The sequence below is a fragment of the Musca autumnalis genome, unplaced genomic scaffold (assembly GCF_047663935.1).
Source record: "Musca autumnalis isolate F117 unplaced genomic scaffold, ASM4766393v1 scaffold_3, whole genome shotgun sequence".
Classification (NCBI taxonomy): Eukaryota; Metazoa; Arthropoda; class Insecta; order Diptera; family Muscidae; genus Musca; species Musca autumnalis.
In genome coordinates, this window is record NW_027411866.1 from 245,843,086 (window position 1) to 245,861,797 (window position 18,712).

At 37.5% G+C, this 18,712-nt stretch overlaps 1 protein-coding gene across 1 annotated transcript in view; it reads left to right on the plus strand.

The window, feature by feature from the left end:
* The window catches only part of LOC141399240 (coactosin-like protein), an 89,346-nt gene that overhangs the window by 16,243 nt on the left and 54,391 nt on the right, over positions 1 to 18,712 (plus strand). The gene's annotated exons all lie outside the window — the stretch shown is intronic.

An 18,712-nucleotide genomic window follows, 5' to 3' on the forward strand; every position in this document is an offset into this window, starting at 1 on the left:
CCACGTTTTATGGGTAATAAATTTAATTAATTTATCCACGTTTTGTGGATAATAAATTTAATTAATTTATCCACGTTTTGTGGATAATAAATTTAATTAATTTATCAACGTTTTGTGGATAATAAATTTAATTAATTTATCCACGTTTTGTGGATAATAAATTTAATTAATTTATCCACGTTTTGTGGATAATAAATTTAATTAATTTATCCACGTTTTGTGGATATTAAATTTAATTAATTTATCCACGTTTTGTGGATATTAAATTTAATTAATTTATCCACGTTTTATGGGTAATAAATTTAATTAATTTATCCACGTTTTGTGGATAATAAATTTAATTAATTTATCAACGTTTTGTGGATAATAAATTTAATTAATTTATCCACGTTTTGTGGATATTAAATTTAATTAATTTATCCACGTTTTGTGGATATTAAATTTAATTAATTTATCCACGTTTTATGGGTAATAAATTTAATTAATTTATCCACGTTTTGTGGATAATAAATTTAATTAATTTATCCACGTTTTGTGGATAATAAATTTAATTAATTTATCCACGTTTTGTGGATATTAAATTTAATTAATTTATCCACGTTTTGTGGATATTAAATTTAATTAATTTATCCACGTTTTATGGGTAATAAATTTAATTAATTTATCCACGTTTTGTGGATAATAAATTTAATTAATTTATCCACGTTTTGTGGATAATAAATTTAATTAATTTATCCACGTTTTGTGGATATTAAATTTAATTAATTTATCCACGTTTTGTGGATATTAAATTTAATTAATTTATCCACGTTTTATGGGTAATAAATTTAATTAATTTATCCACGTTTTGTGGATAATAAATTTAATTAATTTATCCACGTTTTGTGGATAATAAATTTAATTAATTTATCCACGTTTTGTGGATATTAAATTTAATTAATTTATCTACGTTTTATGGGTAATAAATTTAATTAATTTATCCACGTTTTGTGGATAATAAATTTAATTAATTTATCCACGTTTTGTGGATAATAAATTTAATTAATTTATCCACGTTTTGTGGATATTAAATTTAATTAATTTATCCACGTTTTGTGGATAATAAATTTAATTAATTTATCCACGTTTTGTGGATAATAAATTTAATTAATTTATCCACGTTTTGTGGATATTAAATTTAATTAATTTATCCACGTTTTGTGGATATTAAATTTAATTAATTTATCCACGTTTTATGGGTAATAAATTTAATTAATTTATCCACGTTTTGTGGATAATAAATTTAATTAATTTATCAACGTTTTGTGGATAATAAATTTAATTAATTTATCCACGTTTTGTGGATATTAAATTTAATTAATTTATCCACGTTTTGTGGATATTAAATTTAATTAATTTATCCACGTTTTATGGGTAATAAATTTAATTAATTTATCCACGTTTTGTGGATAATAAATTTAATTAATTTATCAACGTTTTGTGGATAATAAATTTAATTAATTTATCCACGTTTTGTGGATATTAAATTTAATTAATTTATCCACGTTTTGTGGATATTAAATTTAATTAATTTATCCACGTTTTATGGGTAATAAATTTACATCTTTGTGTTTATTTCAGCTCTAGTCCATATTTTGTTGTATTCAAGTATTTGAATAACAACAAAATGTTTTACAGTGGATATGAAATTGATTAGTTACGGGCGGAGGGTGGGGAATACTATAGTTTCAGTTGTCACCAAACAACTTCATCAGTTCCCTTTTCCGCCGACTCTGTATCGATAAACAGGTCAATAAGCCCATCCAGCAAATTAAACAAAATGAGAAAATTGCTGTATGGCCCTAAAGCTGATTACCCTACAATTTGAGTCGAACTAAAGAATTTCATATCCACCACTGTTTTTATGTCGTCTTTGCTTTGCAAAGAATGCGAACATATGAGTGTTGCTTCAATAAGCGGGGGTAAAACAACGAGAAAGTTGTTGTTTTTGCATTACGCATTGATCAACAAGGCCGTGCTGATGCCTATTATTGTTGTTGGCGTTTTTTATTGTTGGACTGCAGAATTTTACATCTTTGTGTTTATTTCAGCTCTAGTCCATATTTTGTTGTATTCAAGTATTTGAATAACAATAGAGCTGAAATAAACACAAAGATGTAAAATTCTGCAGTCCAACAATAAAAAACGCCAACAACAATAATAGGCATCAGCACGGCCTTGTTGATCAATGCGTAATGCAAAAACAACAACTTTCTCGTTGTTTTACCCCCGCTTATTGAAGCAACACTCATATGTTCGCATTCTTTGCAAAGCAAAGACGACATAAAAACAGTGGTAGATATGAAATTCTTTAGTTCGACTCAAATTGTAGGGTAATCAGCTTTAGGGCCATACAGCAATTTTCTCATTTTGTTTAATTTGCTGGATGGGCTTATTGACCTGTTTATCGATACAGAGTCGGCGGAAAAGGGAACTGATGAAGTTGTTTGGTGACAACTGAAACTATAGTATTCCCCACCCTCCGCCCGTAACTAATCAATTTCATATCCACTGTAAAACATTTTGTTGTTATTCAAATACTTGAATACAACAAAATATGGACTAGAGCTGAAATAAACACAAAGATGTAAAATTCTGCAGTCCAACAATAAAAAACGCCAACAACGGTAATAAATTTAATTAATTTATCAACGTTTTGTGGATAATAAATTTAATTAATTTATCCACGTTTTGTGGATAATAAATTTAATTAATTTATCCACGTTTTGTGGATAATAAATTTAATTAATTTATCCACGTTTTGTGGATATTAAATTTAATTAATTTATCCACGTTTTGTGGATAATTAATTTATCCACGTTTTGTGGATAATTAATTTATCCACGTTTTGTGGATAATAAATTTAATGAATTTATCCACGTTTTGTGAATAATAAATTTAATTAATTTATCCACGTTTTGTGGATAATAAATTTAATTAATTTATCCACGTTTTGTGGATAATAAATTTAATTAATTTATCCACGTTTTGTGGATAATAAATTTAATTAATTTATCCACGTTTTGTGGATAATAAATTTAATTAATTTATTATCGTTTTGTGGATAATAAATTTAATTAATTTATCCACGTTTTGTGGATAATTAATTTATCCACGTTTTGTGGATAATTAATTTATCCACGTTTTGTGGATAATGAATTTAATTAATTTATCCACGTTTTGTGGATAATAAATTTAATTAATTTATCCACGTTTTGTGGATAATAAATTTTTCCACGTTTAGTGGATAATAAATTTTTCCACGTTTAGTGGATAGTTAATTTATTTACGTTTAGTGGATAAATAATTTGTTCACGTTTAGTGGATAATTAATTTATCTACGTTTAGTGGATAATTAATTTATCCACGTTTCGTGGATAATAAATTTATCCACGTATTGTGAATAATAAATTCATCCACGTATTGTGGATAATAAATTTATCCGCGTATTGTAGATAATTTTGCGGATAATTAATTTATCTACGTTTAGTGGATAATTAATTTATCCACGTTTTGTTGATAATAAAATTATCCACGTTTTGTTGATAATAAAATTATCCACGTTTAGTGAATAATTCATTTATCCAAGTTTAGTGAATAATTCATTTATCCACGTTTTATGGATAATTTATTTTTCCACGTTTTGAGGATAATTTATTTATCCACGTTTTGTGGAAGTAATTTACTCACAATTTGTGGATAATTAATTTATAGTGGATAAGTAATTTATCCTCGTTTTTGGATAATTAATTTATGCATCTTTTGTGGATAACCAATTTATCCACATTATGTTTATAATTAATTATTTATCCGCATTTTGTGGATTATTATTTTATCCACATTTTGTGGATAATAAATGTATCCACATTTGGTGGATACTAAATTTATCCACATATCGTGGATAATAAATTTATCCACTTTTTGTTGATAATAAATTTATCCACATTTTGTGGATATTCAATTTATCCACATTTGGTGGATACTAAATTTATCCACATATCGTGGATAATAAATTTATCCATTTTTTGTGGATAATTAATTTATTAAAATTATCCACTATTTGTGGATAATTTATTTATGAAATTTTTTGTTGGTAATTACTTTATCCACGTTTTGTGGATAAATAATTTATCCACATCTTGTAGATAATAAAATTATACACGATTTGTGGATAATTATTATAACAAAATTATTTCCACTTGTGGATAATAAAATTATCCCCCTTTGTGGTAATTATTATAATAATATTATCCATGTTTATATATAAAAAAATCCACGTTTGTGGATAAGAAAACTTCCACGTTTGTTTATAAAAAAAATTATTTACGTTTGTGGATAATGAATTGAGGTTTTGTGAATAACCGATTTATCCAAATTTGGTGGACAATAAAATTTTCCACCTTCTGGATTATAAAATTATCCACGACTGTGGATATTAAAATTATCCACATTCATGGATAACAAAATTATTTACATTTGTGGTGGTGCGTAATAAAATTACACTGTGCAACATTTTAAGGTGATCTTGTGCAAACAATTCGAACTGAGTTTTTTTTTTTGAAAGTACAGACCCAAACGACAAGAAACCCTAGTTGGGTTTTGTTGTGTCAGATCCAGCTCGAATTTTATGGCCCCATCTAAACATGGTTAAATATTGAGTTTTTAAAGAAATTCGGGGCTATATCTCTAAAACCAATGCAAATCTTCTTCTGACCTCTGAAGCAAATTTGTAGATAAGGACAAGAATTAAATATTTGGAGAAATAATGAACTCGAAAAACTACATTTATTGCCTCAAATTTCAAAATATATGCAAAAATTCCACAATTTTTATAAATTCCGCACCGTATATCCAAAACCTTTAATTTTTTCTAAATATTTTCTTTTGGAAAAATATTCCCTGGAATGTAATACACAACTCTTTAGAACATGTAATTGTTGTAAAATGCATTTATCCCGTTGTTTTCAGTACATTTCTCAACGACGATTTATTAAAAATGTCAATAATGTAGTGAAATCCGAAATGCGTGAATAAACTGTTGATGTGAACTGTGTTTGAAATACGTGTTGTAAAAGATATGATGCAAAATACCGCTGAAACAACATGAAGTAAGCATTTTAGAGTTTCAGAATGTTCTAAAGAATTGTTGAGAACTTTATTTGGAAGATTTTTGCAAAAGGTTACTTGGTTCAACTCCCAATAGTTTAGCCGATACTGACCAGAATTTTAGCAATTATGCAAAATTCTCTATATTTTATAGATTTTAATGCCCTAGATGGAGTTTTTCTTATGGGGGTTTTTCAAAAGATACGTTCTACTATTTTAGGGCTACAATATTGCTAAAGGCAGCAAGGCCAAATTCATATTCGTTTCTGAGATAAAAGCCTGATAAATGCAGATAAGTGTAGATTTAGCCCGATTTAGATGAGGCCATAAAATCCGAACTGGATCTGGCAGGACAAAACCCTACTAGGGTTTTTGTAGTCTAAATATGTACTTTCAAAAAATCCATACTAGCAGTTGTTTGCATTTTCAGTGTTGCATAGTGTTATCGAAGTCTGTTGGTAATAATATTATATACGTCTGTGGATGGGGTGACGTAGGGGATGGAAGATACCAAGGAACGGTCCTGACCGGTTTTAACATGGCAAAGCCCAGGATTTATCTTGGTCCCTCTTTCATCCCAAGTGGACACTGACCTCCCCGTGGTGTCACCTGGGGAACTGCCTTTAACACCCGTTAAAGGTAGTGAGCTAACATGTGCCGCGCGTTCACCCATAAGAACGTTAAAAACTTGGGTTTGGGCGTCGGGTTAGTAACCCTCCCCTAGAAAAAACAGCCTACTATGAAAAAACGAAAGAAAAGAAAAACAAACCCCTCTAAAGTTGACGAACCCCGCAAACGTTTTAAGGACCATGATCTGCGAATCTGCACCTGGAATGTTCGCACTCTTTATAGAGAAGGTGCAGTCTTCGCATTGGCAGACGTACTTGAAAAGTACAAGACCGATATTACTGCCATACAGGAAATACGATGGATTGGGAAAGGCGTCACAACAACACCTAAAGGTGACGCACTGTATTATAGCTGCCATGACGTAAAGCATGAGTTTGGTTGTGGATTCGTAGTTAGTCGGAGACTAAAACATCTTGTATCCAGCTTCACTCCAGTGAATGAAAGACTTGCTGCAATTCGAATAAAAGCTAAATTCTTCAACATCAGCTTTATTTGCGCTCATGCTCCCACTGAAGAAAAGGACGAACAGACCAAAGATATATTTTACGAGTGCTTAGAAGAAACATATGACCGTTGCCCTGCCCATGACATTAAAATCATTCTAGGCGATTTTAATGCCAAAATTGGAAAGGAGAATATCTTTGGCCCAACAGTCGGGAAATTCAGTCTCCACAGTGAAACATCTGACAATGGTATGAGACTGATAGACTTTGCAGCTGCAAAAAACATGGTAGTTAGCAGTACCAGATTTAATCATCTCGATATTCATAAGGGCACCTGGCTGTCTCCAGATCAGAAAACAAGAAACCAAATTGATCATGTTGTGATAGATGGAAGACATTCATCGAGCGTGTTGGATGTACGATCGTTCCGAGGCGCAAACATTGATTCGGACCACTACCTTGTTGCAGCAAAGGTACGCACCCGCTTAAACGTAGCAAACAAAGTACGAGCAGACACAACACGAAAGTTAGACATCGGTAAGCTGCAATCACAACAGATAGCCACAGCATATTCCACTCAACTAGCCCAATTGCTTAATCAAAGCCCTCCTCATCCCGATAACATATCAGCGCAATGGCAAAGCATTGCCCACTCCATGCAAACAGCCGCAAAATCCATACTTGGATACCAGAGACCTCCACCAAGGAATCCATGGTATGATGAGGAGTGTCGTGCTGCCACCGAAGAGAAAAATGCGGCATATAAGGCTACTTTACAATCCGTAGCAACGCGTAGCGCACGAGAGAGATACAGGGAGAAAAGGAGAGAGGAGAAACGTCTTTTCCGCAGGAAAAAGAGAGAGATGGAAAAGCGGGAGTGTGAAAAAATCGAGATGTACAGGAGCCAGAATGAAGTCCGAAAATTCTACCAAAGAGTCAAGCATCAAACTGATGGCTTTGGTACAGGCACATCCTCCTGTAGAGACCAGCAAGGTAATTTGGTAACTGATACAGATAGTATACTCAGGATATGGAAAGAACATTTTTCAAATCTGTTGGTATCCAATAGCAGCGAAGAAGACGAAGATACCACAGTCCCAATCCCAGAAGATGGTATTGAATGTATACTGCCCAGCCAAGATGAGGTAAAGACAGCAATAAATCGGCTGAAGAATAATAAGGCAGCAGGGGCCGATGGCTTACCAGCCGAGCTGTTCAAAACCGGAGGCGACACGCTGATAAGGTGTATTCATCAGCTAGTTAGCACCATCTGGCAGGAAGAACGAGTACCCGACGATTGGAACCTGAGTATCCTGTGCCCCGTCCACAAGAAGGGAGATAAGACTGTATGCTCTAACTATAGGGGCATAAGTCTACTCCCTATTGCCTACAAGATCGTGTCAGGGATATTGTGCGAACGACTAAAGCCAATGGTCAACGAGATTATTGGACCATACCAATGCGGCTTTAGACCTGGCAAGTCCACCATTGACCAGATATTTACCCTGCGGCAAATCCTGGAGAAGACCCAAGAGATGCAGATCGACACCTACCACCTTTTTGTCGATTATAAAGCAGCCTTCGACAGTCCGCTGCGCTCAAAGGTATTCCAAGCCATGTCTGAATTTGGTATTCCCGCAAAGCTCATCCGGCTTTGTAAAATGACTTTAACTGACACGAGGTCCTCAGTTAAAATAGGAAAGAACCTCTCCGAAGAGTTTGGTACCAAAAGAGGTTTCAGACAAGGAGACAGCCTTTCGTGTGACCTCTTCAACATCCTGCTAGAAAAGGTTATACGAGAGGCAAACGTCAAAAGAAGTGGCACAATCTACACCAATAGTCACATGTTACTTGCTTATGCTGATGATATAGACATCATGGGTCGATCAGTAAAAGAAGTAACTGATACCTTTATAAAGGTCGAAGGAGAATCTGCTAAAGTGGGTCTGGCGGTAAACGGTGAGAAGACCAAGTTGATGGTGTCGACGCGCAATGCGTCCATTGAGCTCGGACCGACTGTGGAAGTTGGTTCCTATAATATTGAGGTAGTAAAAGACTTCGTCTACCTCGGCACCTCCGTCAACACAACAAACGACATCAGTTGTGAAATAAAAAGAAGAATTGTATTGGCCAACAGATGCTACTTTGGATTAAGTAAGCAGTTTAAAAACAAAGCCACATCTCGTCAAACAAAAATAACGCTCTACAAAACACTGATACTACCCGTGCTGATGTATGGCTCCGAAGCCTGGGTACTTGCGCAAGCAGACATGGCAGTGCTTGGTGTGTTTGAGAGAAAAATTCTTCGAAAGATCTACGGACCAATCTGCGTTGACGGTGAATATCGACGTCGCATGAACCACGAGCTGTATCTGCTATACAACGACATGAATATTGTTAAACGTATCGAGATGCAGCGATTGCGTTGGCTAGGCCATATCATAAGAATGAGCGATGATGAACCCGCTAAAAAGGCGTATGAATACATGCCACATGGCGGTGCACGCAGAATTGGCAGGCCAAGGAATAGATGGCGCAAACAAGTGGATGTTGAGATGAAAAGGCGCGGTATTCCAGAGAGCAAAGCAACAAATAGAGAGGAATGGAGATCTCTTCTTAGTTCGGCCTATAGAACAAATGTTCTGTAATGGGCCAGCTAAGTAAGTAAGTAAGTACGTCTGTGGATGACAAAATTATCCGCATTTATGTGGATAATAATTTACCCATTGCGGTACATAACCTCTTAAAATATCTTTTTGACTTCGACCAAAATTAAAACACCAACTGATTGACTCTGAAAAAATTATTTTATTTTATTATTTGTATTTCTTAAGAATTAAGATGTAACCAGCCATAAATTGTGCCATGGATGTGTACTGTATCGAACTATAGTATCGACTTTACGTGGGTTGACATAATTTGAGTGATTCAAACAAATAATAAACAATAAACCTTAGTATTTATTAATTATGCCAAAAGCCAAACGCAACAAATACATAATTACCAATTTCAATGGGTGAACACTATTGGCTAGCTGACATTGAAAACCATGACCAAGAAGCTATATTGATGATGATGATTAAAATGAAGGAAGACGTAGGTAGGAATAACAAAAACAAATTAAGTGGTAAGTACTCTATTGTTACAATGGTGATGGTGGTGACCTTCAGCAAATCTGTCATCCAACAATAAAGAGTATGGAACTAATAAGACCATGACAGTGTACGAAGAAGAAGACAAACCAGCAAAAACCGCTGTGGGTTGATTTCTGGTTAATAATTCTCACAACAAGGTAACAAACAAGTAAAGAACATGAAACAAAATGTAGCCAAGAAAAACCAGAGAGACTGCATAAAATTCATTGACTTTTGACTGGTGCTGTTGGCTACACTTCCACACTTTCATGTCAATAAACTTTTTTTGTTTAGATTCACCTCAAAATAGCGCAAACAAAAAGAAAGAAAAAAACAACAGCTATAAAGCACCCAAAAACAAGCCACTTAAAATTCACTGAAAAACTAAACACCAAAAAAAGAAAGAATGAATGGCAGCAATCGGAACATTTAAATGCGAACAAGAAACGGCAGTTGTTTTGAAATACATAAAATTAGCCCATTTCTGCCAGCCCGACGAAATGAAGTTGTAAATAAATTTATATTCTAACGTTTTTCTTTTGCATTTCTTTCATAGAATAAAGTTTATCAAATTGAGTTGGAGCTGTAATGATCAACATATTTGAAAGTTATCATTAATGATCTCATCTGGTTTTGTAGTTCCATTCAGAAATGAGATTACACTCATGCTTGTGTAGATATGTGTGTATTTGTATAGATTTGTATTTAGCCTCTTTTTAATTTTTTTAATTGACATTTAATAGAGAGCCTATGTACAGTGACCACTGTATTTCGCATTCGCAGCCGGTCTATAAGAAATGTAATGAAGAAAAAAAGACCGGCCGCATTTTATGAGTCTGTTGACACACCACACAACACTGCTCTGCTGGCATGAAATAAGGAATATATTCGCAGAAACCAGAATCTACTTCATAACGTTGGAATCTTTTGTTTAGTTGGTGTTCATGAGCGGTGTAAGAATGTTTAGCGGTAAGAATGCTTAGCGGTTTTTATGGCAATGAAGAAGATACGCAACGAATGCTTGAGAACGCTACAATGTAAATAACCTTTTTTATTTACATATGTGATTTTTATTTATAGTACATATGTATATACATATTTATACATATATTCGTATGCCACTTATGTACTCATCCAACATTTGGAAGCCTCATCTGTTGAAAAGTCCATTATAAAATAATGTAAACAAGCTGCCTACTACATTACAGAATGCAAACAAATAATTTGTCGTTTCCTTAAAATTTTCCAAGACACAGCTATTTATTTTACCCATTACGAAGTGGCACCGTGGTGCAGTGGTAAACATACCCTCCTTGCACACTTAACTCCTGCGTTCGAGTTCAGGCCAGTCAACATCAAATTTTCAGCGGTGGCATATATAGGCCTCAGGGTAATGCTGACGACATTTCCTGGGTACTTCAAATGGTGTCATAAGACACGCCGTTCGGACTCGGCAACAAAAAGTAGATCCCATATATGAGAGAACACTCTTCTGGAAACATATTCAGAACTCAGTATGGGGAATCAGTGACCATAGTTTTATTAAGATTTAGGACACGCCGCAGGAACAGACGCAGGGTACTGAGTGTTTCCGGGGTTGGATGGAACAAGACGTGAACTGACAGCTATGCCAATAGCGGACTTTAGGGCACTGACGTCAGATGACTGGGTCTGCGAGTTGATTGACTGGATGAGAAACTTCAATGACGTACACCTTGGCAGACGCCGTCTGGTGAAGTCAAGTAAGGTCAAATGGTGGACCCGTGAGTTGGGTCTGATGCGGAGTGGAGTTGCGAGTCTGAGAAAGCGCTTCCAAAGAGTAAGACGAATCAATGCTGACGATCTGGCTAAGCTTAAAGCTGAGTTCCTCACAGCTCTTAGGACGTGCAAGGACAAGTTGTCTAAGAGTAAAAAAGACAATTGGATGGGCTTTATACAGGACTACAGAGATGAACCCTGGGGAAAGGTATACCGTGTGTGCCGATATGGTGGGTCTCAGCATCACTTTATTGATGTCTAGGAGTAAAGAAGACAATTGAAGGAGCTTTATACAGGACAACAGGGATGATCTATTGGGAAAAGTATACCGTGTATGACGAGATGGTGGATCTAAGCGCTAGGTTAACCTAAAGACGTTGCGTATTAGCTCCAAGACGACTGCCTCGGGGTGGGCGGAAAATTTAGGGATCATGTTAGAAATGTAGAAGACAATTGGATGAACTTTTTATATGACAACATGGATGATCCTGAGGGAAAAGTATACCGTGTGTGCCAACATGTTGGGTCTTTGCATCAGTTTGACATACATACGTTGCGTATTCGTGTCTAGGAGTATAGATGACAATTGGAGGGACTTTCTACAGGACAACAGGGATGATCCCTGGGGAAAAGTATACTGTGTTTGCCGACATGGTGGGTCTAAGCGACAGGATCACATACAGGCGTTGCGTATTACCTCCACGACAACTGCCTCGGAATGGTCGGAAAATGTATGGATATTTTAGGTAATTCCTCCCCAAGGTCAAAGACTCAATCAGTCCCCTCGCTTGTATGGGAACTGGGTGAGCCTTCAGACATGGAACGTTATGAAATTTCTGACAGTATCTGTCAAATTAACAGTGGAATATCGATCGATATGATGATGTATAAAGCCTCCTGGAAAGTCATGCCTAAGTAAATATATTGAGTCCTTTCTTAGTGGTTGCATTAATCATGGGCCCTTCCCGCGTGCTTGCAAACAGGCTCGAGTTGTCGCCTGATCGGTCGGCTGAGAAGTAATCCTCGCTCGTATTGGGGCATAAGCCTTCTGCCAGTACTTGGAAAAGTGCTGGAGAGGATTATGGTGGAAAATCGCCAAGTATCGACAGCTTAAGTCGCCTGATCGGATGGGGCATAAGCCTTCTCCCAGTACTTGGAAAAGTGCTGGCGAGAATTATGGTGAAAAGGCTTAAGGAGTGTTACAGCGAGGGTTTGCCTCCACATCAGTTCGGCTTTGTCGGTGGTAGAGATACGGTGGATGCATGTGCAGAATTGTTTGAACGGGCATATTTGTGGTGGTAAAGGCCGCATTGGAATAGTGTGCTCGCTAAGTTGTCTGAGACTAGGTATCAGGAGTTTGCTCTCTAGTAAAATTATTGTAGTAGAAGAAAGGCTTGTGTCAGATATGGAGCGATGCTACCCTCATGGATCCCTCTGTGATCGATTTCTTGATGTATTCTCTGCTTCGGCAGTTAGCGACCACTTTTAAGATCTGTGTGTATGCTGATGACCTGCTTATTATGATTGAAGGTGAGACTCGTGTCAAGCTGGAACGTCGTGGCCCTTAGGAATCCACCCGTGGTCCATTTATTTGGACCTCATGATGTATTCTCTGCTTCGGCAGTTAGAGACCACTTTTAAGATCTGTGTGTATGCTGATGACATGCTTATCATGATTGAAGGTGAGACTCGTGCCAAGCTGGAACGTCTTGGTCCTTAGGAATCCATCCGTGGTCCATTTATTTGGACCTAATGATGTATTCTCTGCTTCGGCAGTTAGCGATCACTTTTTAGATCTGTACGTATACAGATGACTTGCTTATCATGATTGAAGGTGAGACTCGTGTCTAGCTGGAACGTCGTGGTGGGCAGACCATGAATATCGTGGGTGTCGAGTTATATAACTACTTAAGTCGCCTGATGGTGTAAGGAGAAATCCTCGCTCGTATCGGGGCATAAACGTTTTCCCAGTACTTGGAAAAGTTCTGGGGAGGATTATGGTGGCATGGCTTAAGGAACACTACAGCGAAAAATTTTCTCCGCATCAGTCGGCCTTTTCCGATGCTCGATGTACGGTGGATGCATGATCAGAATAGTTTGAGCGGGTCAAGTGCCAAATATGTCTTGGGCATACATATTTGTGGAAGTTAAGGACGCATTTGCCTTCCTTTCGTGAGATAAGGTGCTCGCTAAGTTGTCAAGTTTTTTTGTTTTGTGGAAGAAAGGATTGTGCCATGGAAGCCAATGAAACAGTCTGAGCAGATGTGGAGCGAGGCTTCGCTCAGGGATCTATCTGCTGCGAAAGTTAGCGACCACCTTTAAGATCTGTGTGTATGCTGATGACCTGCTTATCATGATTGAAGGCGAGATTCGTGTCAAGCTGGAACGTCGTGGCCCTTAGGAATCTATCCGTGGTCCATTTATTTGGAACATCATGATGCATCAGTCGGCCTCTGCCGATGCACGATATAAGGTGGGTGCATGTGGTTGTTAAGGACGTATTTGACCTCCTTCCGTGTGATAAGGTGCTTGCTAAGTTGTCAAGTTTTTTTTAGTAGAAGACAGGATTGTGTCATGGAAGTCAATGAAACGGCCTGAGCAGATGTGGAGCGAGGCTTCCCTCAGGAATCCATCTGCTGCGGAAGTTAGCGACCACCTTTAAGATCTGTGCGTATGCTTATGACCTGCATATCATGATTGAAAGTGAGACACGGTGGTGACCATGGCATACGGTACGTTAATCAAGTCAAGTACCTAAGTATAACTATGACTGAGAGAATGAAGGACAGGTTGACAGCTGTTGCTTTTATGGTCAGTAGGATCTTGCGGACGGGCTGGGGCTTGAGCAGGCGCTCCCTGAGTGTCATATATGGTGAACTTTTTGTTGTCTGTTCAACATATAGTGCACCTGTATGGTATGCCACAGCTCGGTTTGCTGTAGGAGGAGAAAGTTCTTGTCGTGTAGTGTTAGCATGTCTGCCTCTGTGTCGTACTGTGCCCACTGAGGCACTGCAGGTGTTACTTGGAGATCTGTATTTTGATCTGGAAGCGAGATGTAGGGCTACTTTGTATAAGCTGAAGCGTGGTTTGCAACTGGCTGATCATGATTCTCAGACCTTCTGATCTGGGGGATGGGGATATTAAGCGGCGCAGTGCAATCCCATAGGAGCGTACTGCTGATAGGTGGCGGACCAGGACTACGAACAGCAACAAAGGATGGGCGAAGTACGAATTTATTCTTAGTAGAAAACTGAAGTCTGGGATTCTGACTGCCGGGGATCTCTAAATGCATTTTTGCATGTAAAAGGCCAGTCCGGGACGGGTTTATGTGGCTGTGGGATGACCGAAGACTGGAGGCATATATGTACTGACGGAATGTCTTTACTATGATGACATTATAGATCAGTAGAGCAATGGGAGACTGTCGGAGGCTTTGTTGTTTCAGTAGTTTTCCACGTCAAGTGTGTGATAGGAGAAGGACTAGACTTAGTGGAGGTAATCCTATCACAGTGTCATCTCTGCAATTTGGTGCGGCATCGTATTTAGTTGTGGATGTCGTGTCAGTCACCCATGAGGATGGCCTCGTTAATTGTTGTGTTGTCCGTGCCGTGGCCAGACAGCATGTTCATTTTTGGGTGGTCCTGTGATATATGTTTTTCCGCTGGTAAATTGTTGGTAGTCACTAGTCACGGGCTGTTTGGTAGTGTAATGGTAGTAGTCTTTGGCTACGAAGCCTGACCGGAGGTGCCTCTAGATCTTCGGATCTAGACTGGCAGTTGGTGTTGGTCTCCTCGTGTGAGCATCGTGGTGGCTGTGGTTTGGTCCAAATCGAGTGCTTGACCCAAAGAAAGGTAGGAGTGTAGATAGGCGCCGCTCTACGTGTGGTACTCGGGTATATGTGCGCGGGCCTTGGTAGACGCATTGTATTCACCCATTGTATTCACGCATTGTGTTACCCACATTAATTGTATACTAAACTCTGTGGGTGTCACCGTGATGCTATGGTTCGATTCAAAGACCAGACAACATCAAAATGTCAACGGTTGCAAAAATACCCCTCAGGGAATGTTGACGACATTTCGAGATTATTTCAGCCATGTAAAACATCTCTTCAAGTGTTGCTTTTAGGGACGCCGTTCGGAAAAGTACGCCCCATATATATCAGAGAAGTATCCATTGTCCCTTTTGGAAAAGTGTATGGAAATATATAGTAAACTTGATATTAAGTTCCGACTTTCAATGGCAATGGCGCCCAATAGTTATTATTATTATTTTTTTTTTTTTTGTTTATATGTGTAAATAAATTAATATAAAAAGGAATATTATTTATTATTTTTATACCGTAGATAATTGCACATAAATGAAATGCGTGGTGGCTACGTGCTTTTTATTGATACAAATTAATAAATAAATAAATAAAACAATATATCATCAAAGTGGTAACCTACCATGCCATGCAACGGCAGCAAACAAATTAATTAAAATACTCCCCATGATAGCAACCAAAATAAACCAAACATCAATACGGTTCTGCAGTTTGGTTTGGAAGAGGTCTAAATTATTAATGCAAGAAGGGGGTAAATGTTTTGTGGACAGACAAAAAAAAACATAAAAATATAATGGTTGAATGGATTTTATACACTTATTTATTTATTTTTCACTTCTATAAGCAAGTCATAAATTTTAATAAAATCTAATATACCATCACTACATATATAGTTCTTCACAAGTACATAAGTTATGTGGAATATGTACATATTATCACATGTTTGGGATCAATGCATGAAAAGAAACATGTGCAGCAACAGCATCCCCATCACTTGTGTGTTTCTGCGCAGCTGCCTGCAATTGCATCTGTGGCATTTGGTTTTTTTTTTCATTTTTTTTAAAATGAACTCTCCGTGCCACTTGGAAAATGGCATAGAAAACTCACGAACAAAAACTAAACATCATTACAACTTCTTATTTAAATAGCTTCTCGTAAGCAAGCATATTATCAACATGCCTTCTTTAGAACATTAGAAAGAAAGAAAGATCTCATTTCAAAGCAAGGCAACAACAACAATCATTCAGTCAGCCAGCCATCTATGCAGCAATGCTGTAATGTACTCTAACCTAAAATTAGCTACACTTTTTCGAATTTTTCCTTTTCCACTTTACATCTCTCAAGCACTAGGAAGGCATCAGTCACTCACTCATTCTCTGTTATGTGTGACTTTTGTTTTATTTTAAGACAAAAAAAAACATTATTTAATTTCTTTATGTGTTTTTTTTTATTTTTTATTTAATTTGTTCCCCCGGCCAGGAGGGGGGTTATAACTTCATGCCCATTGTTGTTGTTGTTTTTGAAACAATTAAATAAAGAACTCCACTTGCTTTTCCCTCTTATCTAAATTAGTTTCTGATGTAACTCGAAAAATTCATTTGGTGAGGAGCTGCCTAGTGGGGGGAAATTTGTTTCACCTAAACATTTTCATTGTAGCCTAATTAGGTGTGAGTGCATGTTATGGGTTGGGAATGAAATTACAATCGCTTCATCAAACTAGAATGAAAATGTTGAAAGGGAAGTAAGTGGCGAAGGCATTTTTAAGGAAATGCATTGAAATGTGGTGAATCATCATTTGCATAAAGAAGAAGAAAAATTGGAAACAATTATAGTTTTGGTAGGATTTAAAACACCATTACTCACTTACATTGTCTTTTGTAAAGGACAAACAAAATAAGTTGTGCAAGTATTAGTAACCAATAGCATAAAAATAAAAATCAAATGTCGTTCATTGGTAATAGCATCAGTTGAGAACGGCTGGACCGATTTGTATAATTCCTTTTTTGAAATGTTCGTCACAACCGACTTACGTCCACTTTTTTCAATTTTATTCTTTTCTACAAAAACTACTGAACTGATTTTCCTGAAATTGTCAGGGAATGGACCCCGGTGAAAATAGGCTACATAGTTACTTACTTAGCTGGCCCATTACAGAACATTTGTTCCATAGGCCGAACTAAGAAAAGATCTCCATTTCTCTCTATTTGTTGCTTCGCACTCTGGAATACCGCGTCTTTTCATCTCATCATCCACTTGTTTGCACCATCTATTCCTTGGCCTGCCAATTCTGCGTGCACCGCAAAGCGGTCCGTATTTATACGCCTTTTTAGCGGGTTCATCATCGCTCATTCTTATGGTATGGCCTAGCCAACGCAATCGCTGCATCTCGATACGTTTAAAACTATTGTTGTCGTTGTATAGCAGATACAGCTCGTGGTTCATGCGACGTCGATATTCACCGTCAACGCAGATTGGTCCGTAGATCTTTCGAAGAATTTTTCTCCCAAACACACCAAGCACTGTCATGTCTGCTTGCGCAAGTACCCAGGCTTCGGAGCCATACATCAGCACGGGTAGTATCAGTGTTTTGTAGAGCGTTATTTTTGTTTGACGAGATGTGGCTTTGTTTTTAAACTGCATACTTAAACCAAAGTAGCATCTGTTGGCCAATACAATTCTTCCTTTTATTTCACAACTGATGTCGTTTGTTGTGTTTACGGAGGTGCCGAGGTAGACAAAGTCTTTTACTACCTCAATATTATAGGAACCAACTTCCACAGTCGGTCCGAGCTCAATGGACGCATTGCGCGTCGACACCATCAACTTGGTCTTCTCACTGTTTACCGCCAGACCCACTTTAGTAGATTCTCCTTCGACCTTTATAAAGGTATCAGTTACTTCTTTTACTGATCGGCCCATGATGTCTATATCATCAGCATAAGCAAGTAACATGTGCCTATTGGTGTAGATTGTGTCACTTCTTTTGACGTTTGCCTCTGTATAACCTTTTCCAGCAGGATGTTGAAGAGATCACACGAAAGGCCGTCTCCTTGTCTGAAACTCATTTGGTACCAAACTCTACGGAGAGGTTCCTTCCTATTTTAACTGAGGAGCTCGTGTCATTTTACAAAGCCGGATGAGCTTTGCGGGGATACCAAATTCAGACATGACTTGGAATACCTTTGAACGCAGCGGGCTGTCTAAGGCTGCTTTATAATCGACAATAAGGTGGTAGGTGTCGATATGCATCTCTTGGGTCTTCTCCAGGATTTGCCGCAGGGTAAATATCTGGTCAATGGTGGACTTGCCAGGTCTAAAGCCGCATTGGTATGGTCCAATTATCTCGTTGACCATAGGCTTTAGTCGTTCGCACAATATCCCTGACACGATCTTGTAGGCAATAGAGAGTAGACTTATGCCCCTATAGTTAGAGCATACAGTGTTATCTCCCTTCTTGTGGACGGGGCACAGGATACTCAGGTTCCAATCTTCGGGTACTCGTTCTTCCTGCCAGATGGTGCTAACTAGCTGATGAATACACCTTATCAGCGTGTCGCCTCCGGTTTTGAACAGCTCGGCTGGCAAGCCATCGGCTCCTACTGCCTTATTATTCTTCAGCCGATTTATTGCTGTCTTTACCTCATCTTGGCTGGGCGGTATACATTCAATACCACCCTCTGGGATTGGGACTGTGGTACCTTCGTCGTCTTCGCTGCTATTGGATACTAACAGTTTTGAAAAATGTTCTTTCCATAACCTGAGTACACTATCTGTAT